The sequence below is a fragment of the Chiloscyllium plagiosum genome, chromosome 19 (assembly GCF_004010195.1).
Source record: "Chiloscyllium plagiosum isolate BGI_BamShark_2017 chromosome 19, ASM401019v2, whole genome shotgun sequence".
In the NCBI taxonomy this organism is placed as follows: domain Eukaryota; kingdom Metazoa; phylum Chordata; class Chondrichthyes; order Orectolobiformes; family Hemiscylliidae; genus Chiloscyllium; species Chiloscyllium plagiosum.
In genome coordinates this window covers 34,831,149-34,839,496 of record NC_057728.1, presented here as the reverse complement: position 1 = coordinate 34,839,496, position 8,348 = coordinate 34,831,149, and the positions used below count along the sequence as shown (strand labels likewise).

General features: G+C 40.3%; 1 protein-coding gene and 1 long non-coding RNA gene across 14 annotated transcripts in view; one reads left to right on the top strand and one right to left on the bottom strand.

Annotated features, from left to right (window-relative positions):
• Window positions 1–1,128, top strand: part of LOC122559677 — a 2,321-nt gene extending 1,193 nt beyond the window's left edge. For 3 of the 4 annotated variants that reach the window (XR_006314501.1, XR_006314499.1, XR_006314500.1), the window contains exons 3-4: window positions 687–735; window positions 917–1,128. This is a non-coding gene — a long non-coding RNA (uncharacterized LOC122559677). Of the gene's footprint in view, window positions 1–547; window positions 736–916 lie in introns of all 4 variants that reach the window. The other variant, XR_006314502.1, reaches the window with a different exon arrangement.
• foxp2 (forkhead box P2) overlaps window positions 1–8,348 on the bottom strand; it is a 789,456-nt gene that overhangs the window by 422,544 nt on the left and 358,564 nt on the right. The window lies entirely within an intron of this gene.

The following is an 8,348-nucleotide window of genomic DNA, read 5'->3' as shown; positions in this document are numbered from 1 at the left end:
AACAACATCTGCATGCACTTTGTATTTTCATGAAATGCTGAAAAAGACAGGGGAAGTTATCTAAAGGACTACTTAAAAATAACTGTCTCTAATAACCCATAAAGCATACATTTTGGGTAAGTAATTACAGCAATTTTGCATAGCACCCAATGCCCTTTAAGGGTACTCAACCTCCCCCACCACAAAAAAATAAACTTGTCTATTCACTGAAACCATCAACTGAATATTTTGTGTATTTAGATTTATCCAATATCCACCAGCGCTTTGAAAGCTTGGTCTTGTTAATAACAGCTGCTTGCTTCTCAAATTATTCTGAAATTAACTTAATTAGTTCCTATGAAAACAGATAAATACAAAATTTTGCTTTTGCAGAAAATAAGAATATTTTAAGTGACAACTGGTTATTACGCCCAAAATTTCTTAATAGCATTGTTCTTGTTTTTTATGGAACTGGGTATGTTAGTCCCATTATCATGTATTATTTGCGTGTTCTATCTTATTCTTCTCTCTCCCTACATTTTTCTTTATAATTTTCTACTCCTCACAGACACTTGTAATTTATCATGCTGTAAATGTTTGTGAAGAATTGTGAAGAACAGATACAATGATACACCAAAAAGGGGAAAAATGATCATCTGTTATCATGTCAGTCAAATGAAATTTTCACACAAATCTGTTTACAATAGGAATGATGATATTGTGCTTCAGTGCAACACCGTGCTATCAACCTCTGAGGTATTGTAATAATACACTTAATTGCCTGTGTAAAATGGAAAAAATCTTTAGCCATTTTTCTGTTTAAAAACTTTTACTCAAATCTCATGCTTTATTATTAAATATCATTTCAGTTTAAATACACTACTTTCCTCTTTTCTTTGCTTGAACTAGAATATTTGTACTTCTCTTCCTCCTACAGGCTTTTGACCTTCCGAGGTCAAAAAGGACAAACAATACCACTAGTGTCTGCTTTGCAAAAAGCTGGGGTTGCTGTCTGCAAGCAATGGTATCATTTCCATGGCAACCCCCTAACTATTAATTTTCAATTAAAGCAGACACAAAGCGGACAGCCTCAGGCCGACAGACGATGTCAAGAGCCTATCTCTATATGCAACAGTTTCACGCAGTTATCAGTGCCTCAGCCACCAGGCTGCATCAGTGCAACATCAACTTTAGCACTTTACAAAATACACATTCATGACAAAACGGCGCAGAAGGTGTCGTTTCAGTCATTGTTAAGCATCTGAAGCAAATATTTTTGTTCAACTTTATGTGTAACAGTATTATGAGAACTGCTAAAAATGTATTTCATAAAGAATGAAACAAAGCATATGTAGAAGGATTAAACTTTCTAAGGAGAAAACTTTATCGTGATACGTAACTTGATCCAACCATTACTACTAACGACCAAGCATTCCTTTTTCCATGTGCTCACTTTTACTGAAAATAAGCACGTCTTATAAAGTGGCAGCATAATCCATACGATACAATGCAATCCCGTTCTATGCCACAGGTGCAGGTAGAAATAAGATCTGTCTCTAATAGGAATACCAGTATCAGTACCAATGTTTTCTCTAGTCCAAATTAAATGTTTAAAGGATTCCTTAGGAACATGAATTTGCAAATATCCGATTTCCATATATGTGAATTTGCCAGTATCATAACATTGTTATTTCACAATTCTTCATTTCAATTCATACCACCCTGTGAAACATTAACCATGAGCTTTAACAGGAGTTTTGAATACTAATGATATCGGAAGTTTTTTTCAGGTACTGAAATAAACCTCAGTTCGAAAGCCTTTGGCTGACTTGATTTGAGAACTTTTAGAAATTTTACTGAAATCTAGAATTTCACCACTTTTTGATTTTTCATGTATCTAAAAAGTGAAGAATGAAAAATACCTTCTGCAGAGAAGTTTTAAGAGAGCTCTCTAAGAATTGTGAAGTGACAAAATGTATGAGGCAATAGTACTGAGGTAGTAAATGGTGAAGTTGCCTTACTCCACCCAACCCAATTATGTCTCAGTCTTTGGGTGGAGAAGCAATCTGTTGTGCTAGGGGTCCTGATTAAAAAAAAATAGCTTTTTTTAATTTCATAATTCATAATCGTGTCTATCTAGTTAATGTTAATTGCACCTATTGCTATAATGCAGTAAGGTATTTCTTGGTACATAAAACAAGTACCTCTTCTTGTTAAGAACCACTAGAAGACTACAGTAAATCCTCTGTATCTGTGAGTTCACTCACCTGTTGAGAAATAAGTAACAAAGTCAACATGCCAGAGGAAGTGGTGGAGGCTGGTACAATTGCAACATTTAAGAGGCATTTGGATGGGTATATGAATAGGAAGGGTTTGGAGGGATATGAGCCGGGAGTTGGCAGGTAGGACTAGATTGGGTTGGGATACCTGGTCTGGTTGGACCGAAGGGTCTGTTTCCATGCTGTCCATCTCTATGACCCCATCTATGACTCCATCTGTAGTCAAAAGTCATATCCTTGATATTTTCAACCATTTTAACCTATTTTTAATGAGCTCTGCACTCACAAATTCCATCATTTGCTCGTGTTCTTAGGAACGGAACCCTCGTGGACACAGAGGAATGACTAAATATCGACCACTGATAATTGGATAAGGTCCTTAACGACAGCATAAAAAGTAGCATTGGTGGCAAATTACCTGAACCACAAGCTATTACTGGTTGACACACAGATCTCAATACAACATAGTGATCAGTGGGGTGAGAAGTGGGCAATTTCACTGAAATACATGAAGTAGAAATAATCCAATTGATCCAAAGGGAAGACTTTTAATGACAGATACACTGGTAAACTCACCTGTTTAACAGCATTACTGCTGGGGGGAATGACCTACCAGAGGAAAACCATAGTAGTCAGTTCTCTGGCACTGAGCCTGACACTGTGGCAAAGGGAAGGGGGCAGAATAGAAAAGTACTCGTGGTAGGGGACTCGATAGTTAGGGGAATCGACAGGAGATTTTGTGGTCAGGATCGGGATTCCCGGAAGGTATGTTGCCTCCCTGGTGCCAGGGTCCGGGACATCTCCGATCGGGTGTATAAGGTTCTAAAAGGGAAGGGCGAACAGCCAGAAATCGTGTTACATATTGGCACTAATGATATAGCCAGAAAAAGGATTGAGGGAATAAAAAGTGATTTCAGGGAGTTAGGATGGAAGTTGCAAAGCAGGACGAACAGAGTAGTGTTCTCCAGTTTACTACCGGTGCCACGAGATAGTGAGGTGAGGAACAGGGAGCGAGCACAGCTTAACACATGCCTGCGCAGCTGGTGTAGGAGGGAGGGCTTCAGATATGTAGATAATTGGGATGCCTTCTGGGGAAGGTGGAACCTGTACAAGAAGGACGGGTTGCATCTGAACTGGAAGGGGACCAATGTCCTGGGTGGAAGGTTTGCTCGAGTAGTTCGAGAGGGTTTAAACTATTATGGCAGGGGGGTGGGAACCTGAGCTGTATACCGGAGGTGAGAGTTGATGCAGATGAGGCAATAGCAAGCAGTAGACCAGCTAGTGGGAAGGAACCATGGGATCAGTTAAAGTGTGTTTGCTTTAACGCAAGGAGTATCAGGAATAAAAGTGATGAACTTAGAGCATGGATCAGTATCTGGTGCTATGATGTTGTGGCCATAACAGAGACATGGGTTTCTCAGGGGCAGGAATGGTTGCTGGGTGTTCCAGAGTTTAGAGCATTTAAAAAGAATAGGGAGGGGGGAAAAAAGAGGAGGGGGTGTAGCACTACTAATCAGAGAGGGTATCACAGCTACAGAACCTTCCATTGTCGAGGAAGATCTGCCTGAGTCAGTATGGGTGGAAATTAGGAACAGCAAGGCAGCAGTCACCTCGTTAGGAGTTTACTACAGGCCCCCCAATAGCAGCAGGGAGATTGAAGAAAGCATAGGTCGGCAGATTTTGGAAAAGTGTGGACGTAGTAGGGTTGTTGTAATGGGTGACTTTAACTTTCCCAATATTTATTGGAACCTCCTTCAAGCAGAAGATTTGAATGGCGCTGTTTTTGTAAGGTGTGTTCAGGAGGGTTTCCTAACTCAGTACGTTGACAGGCCGATGAGGGGAGAGGCCATTCCAGACTTGGTACTCAGAAACGAGCCGGGGCAGGTATCAGATATTGTGGTGGGAGAGCATTTTGATGATAGTGACCACAACTGCCTCACATTCTACATAGCTATGGGGAAAGAGAGGATTAGGCAAAATGGGAGGATATTTAATTGGGGAAGAGGAAACTATGATGCAATTAGACATGAGTTAGGAAGGATGGACTTGGAGCAATTGTTCCATGGTAAAGGCAGTATAGACATGTGGGGACTGTTTAAGGAACAGTTGTTGCGAGTGATGAATAAATATGTCCCTCTGAGACAGGAAAGTGGTAAGATAAAGGAACCTTGGATGACGAGAGCGGTGGAGCTTCTCGTCAAAAGGAAGAAGGTAGCTTACATAAGGTAGAGGAAGCTAGGGTCAAGCTCAGCTCTAGAGGATTACAGGCAGGTGAGGAAGGAGCTCAAAAATGGTCTGAGGAGAGCCAGGAGGGGGCACAAGAAAGGCTTGGCAGAACGGATTAGGGAGACCGTCGTGAGACAGGTTAGTTTTACCCTACTGATGTTGTGTTGTTGCAATAGTAATCCTTATGTGAGGATTACTTTACACTTATGTGAGGAATAAGAGAATGGTCAAAGAAAGAGTAGGGCTGTTCAGGGATAGCATAGGGAACTTGTGTGTAGAGTCTGAGGAGGTAGGGGAAGCCCTAAATGAGTTTCTTGCTTCTGTCTTTATGAAAGAAACAAACTTTGTAGTGAATGAAACCTTTGAAAAGCAGGTGTGCATGCTGGAATGGATAGAGATAGAGGAAGCTGATGTGCTGAAAATTTTGTCAAATATTAAGATTCACAAGTCGCCAGGTCCGGACCAGATTTGTCCTCGGCTGCTTTGGGAAACGAGAAGTGCGATTGCTTCGCCACTTGCGAAGATCTTTGCATCCTCGCTCTCCACTGGAGTCGTACCTGAGGACTGGAGAGAGGCAAATGTAATTCCTCTCTTCAAGAAAGGAAATAGGGAAATCCCCGGCAATTACAGACCAGTAAGTCTCACGTCTGTTGTCTGCAAGGTGTTAGAAAGGATTCTGAGGGATAGGATTTATGTCCATCTGGAAGAGCATGGCTTGATTAAATGCAGTCAACACGGCTTTGTGATGGCAGGTCATGCGTCACAAACCTTATCGAGTTCTTTGAGGATGAGACTGGAAAAGTTGATGAGGGACGAGCTGTGGATGTGATGTATATGGACTTCAAGGCGTTTGATAAGGTTTCCCATGGTAGGCTCAATCAGAAGGTCAGGAGGAATGGGATACAAGGGAACTTGGCTGTCTGGATACAGAATTGGCTGGCCAACAGAAGACAGCGAGTGGTAGTAGAAGGAAAATATTCTGCCTGGAAGTCAGTGGTGAGTGGTGTTCCACAGGGCTCTGTCCTTGGGCCTCTACTGTTTGTAATTTTTATTAATGACTTGGATGAAGGGATTGAAGGATGGGTCAGCAAGTTTGCAGACGACACAAAGGTTGGAGGTGTCGTTGACAGTATAGAGGGCTGTTGTAGGCTGCAGTGGGATATTGACAGGATGCAGAGATGGGCTGAGAGGTGGCAGATGGAGTTCAACCTGGATGAATGCGAGGTGATGCATTTTGAAAGGTCAAATTTGAAAGCCGAGTACAGGATTAAGTATAGGATTCTTGGCAGTGTGGAGGAACAGAGGGATCTTGGTGTGCAGGTATATAGATCCCTTAAAATGGCCACCCAAGTGGACAGGGTTGTTAAGAAAGCATATGGTGTTTTGGCTTTCATTAACAGGGGGATTGAGTTTAAGAGTCGTGAGATCTTGTTGCAGCTCTATAAAACTTTGGTCAGACCGCACTTGGAATACTGCGTTCAGTTCTGGTCGCCCTATTATAGGAAAGATGTGGATGCTTTGGAGAGGATTCAGAGGAGGTTTACCAGGATGCTGCCTGGACTGGAGGGCTTATCTTATGAAGAGAGGTTGACTGAGTTCTGAGTTTTTTCATTGGAGAAAAGGAGGAGGAGAGGGGACCTAATTGAGGTATACAAGATTATGAGAGGCATAGATAAAGTCAATAGCCAGAGACTATTACCCAGGGCAGAAATGGCTAACACGAGGGGCCATAGTTTTAAGCTGGTTGGGGGAAAGTATAGAGGGGATGTCAGAGGCGGGTTCTTTACACAGAGAGTTGTGAGAGCATGGAATGCGTTGCCAGCAGCAGTTGTGGAAGCAAGGTCACTGGGGACATTTAAGAGACTGCTGGACATGCATATGGTCACAGAAATTTGAGGGTGCATACATGAGGATCAATGGTCAGCACAACATCGTGGGCTGAAGGGCCTGTTTTGTGCTGTACTGTTCTATGTTCTATTACCATTTTATGAAGACAAGAGTAGTCAGTAACTGAAATCTGAAAACTGATAAAACGCACAGCAAAACTCATAGAACAGCAACAGGGTCAAAGTAGCATTCCAGAAGAAAGCTTTTACCTCAAAGTCGATCAGAAAAAAAAAGTCTAGGCTAGGAAAGCTAACTATGCTGGGAAAAGACAGAGACCTTTGAGAAGAAGTTTGGGCATAAGGGAATTCTGAGAGTAAAATTAGAGATCTCAGCAGGAAAGGAGTTTAAAAATGTTACAATAAAGGTGCAAAAGACCAAACATGGAAGGAAATCCGAAAAGAAATCAGGCATCACGGGTAGGTTCCAAAATGCACAGTGACATTAGAGAGTACGTGGACAGAAGTGGGAAAATGTTCATCTTAATTGCAGAACTAATTGTTAACAATGGTCCATTTAAAACTTAAAAGTAGTCACAAAATACAGTACTGCTTAACATAATTTAAATCTTTATTAATATATATATATAATATATTGCTGTGAAATGAAGTTGAGAAGTTTGAAGAAGCTTTTAAAACAACAGAATTTAAACAATATTGATTTAGTACAAGAACACAAGTTTGGAGATAATGGAATAGAAACTATGTTGAGATGCCACAGATTTTAAATATATTTACAGAAATAAAAATAAATAAACATATTGAGATGAAATGGAAGGAGAATTAATGCTTCCAAAAAGGTTCGATTTCAGAGATGGGACAAATTGAACATAGGACGGAAAATTTTGGAGCAACAATTCTGGACATATAGAATTGCTTCAAAATTAAACACTCAATCTGAAGCTGAACAAGTCAGTATACTATTGTATTCTCGACTGAGTGCAACATTATAAATTGCCAAAATATCAAGGCAGATAACAAAACTTCTGATCACGGTTCAAAGGCTATTGATAATTACTTCCAACTGAGAATAAATAAATCCTTGAAAGGGCAATATTTAGAAGAAGAGTTCAGTATTGAGGGGAAACATAAATTGTTCCAGTTGAAAACCTCTACAGATGAATGGAAAACTTGGACTATGGATCTGTCAAATTAGAATTAATTGGATTCAGAACTGCTGTTAGAATTATTGATGAATCTGTGTCATACTTCTTATAGTCCAAGGAAGATTACACTGTGGAGTAATCTATTCAACTATTAGGGAAATAGAAACCAGAAAGACTCACAGACACATCTTGAGAGGAGAACAACAACCTTACCTCCAGTAAATAACAAAGTGTAGAATTCATAAAGGACAGATATCCTTAAGTGTGTGAACACGCCAGAATAGTATCTGCTCTTTGGGTTATTGTCTAAGACTCAGTATCATTACTGAGGAACAATAAAACCTCACAGGCACAGATAAGGCCCAACCATGACAATGAATGTTGCTTCTGCAAAACTGTACAAAAGTACAGCAATTTCTTTTAAAAAAAATATACCCTCATTAAATGATAGATGGTATTGAAATATAAAATTTCTCTACTTCAACTTAAGAATTCTATTAGTTTTAAAATAGTGATGGAAAAGGATAGACTAGATCAAAAAGTTGAAGTTCTAAATTGGAGAAAGGCCAATTTTGACAGTATTAGGCAAGAACTTTCAAAAGCTGATTGGGGATAGATGTTCGCAGGTAAAGGGGCGGCTGGAAAATGGGAAGCCTTCAGAAATGAGATAACGAGAGTCCAGAGAAAGTATATTCCTGTTAGGATGAAAGGAAAGAGTGGTAAGTTTAGCAACTGCTGGATGGCTAAAGAAATTGAGAGTTTGGTTAAGAAAAAGAAGGAAGCATATCTCAGGTATAGACAGGATAGATCGAGTGAATCCTTAGAGTATGAAGGCAGTAGGAGTGTACTTAAGAGGGAAATCAGGAGGGCAAAAA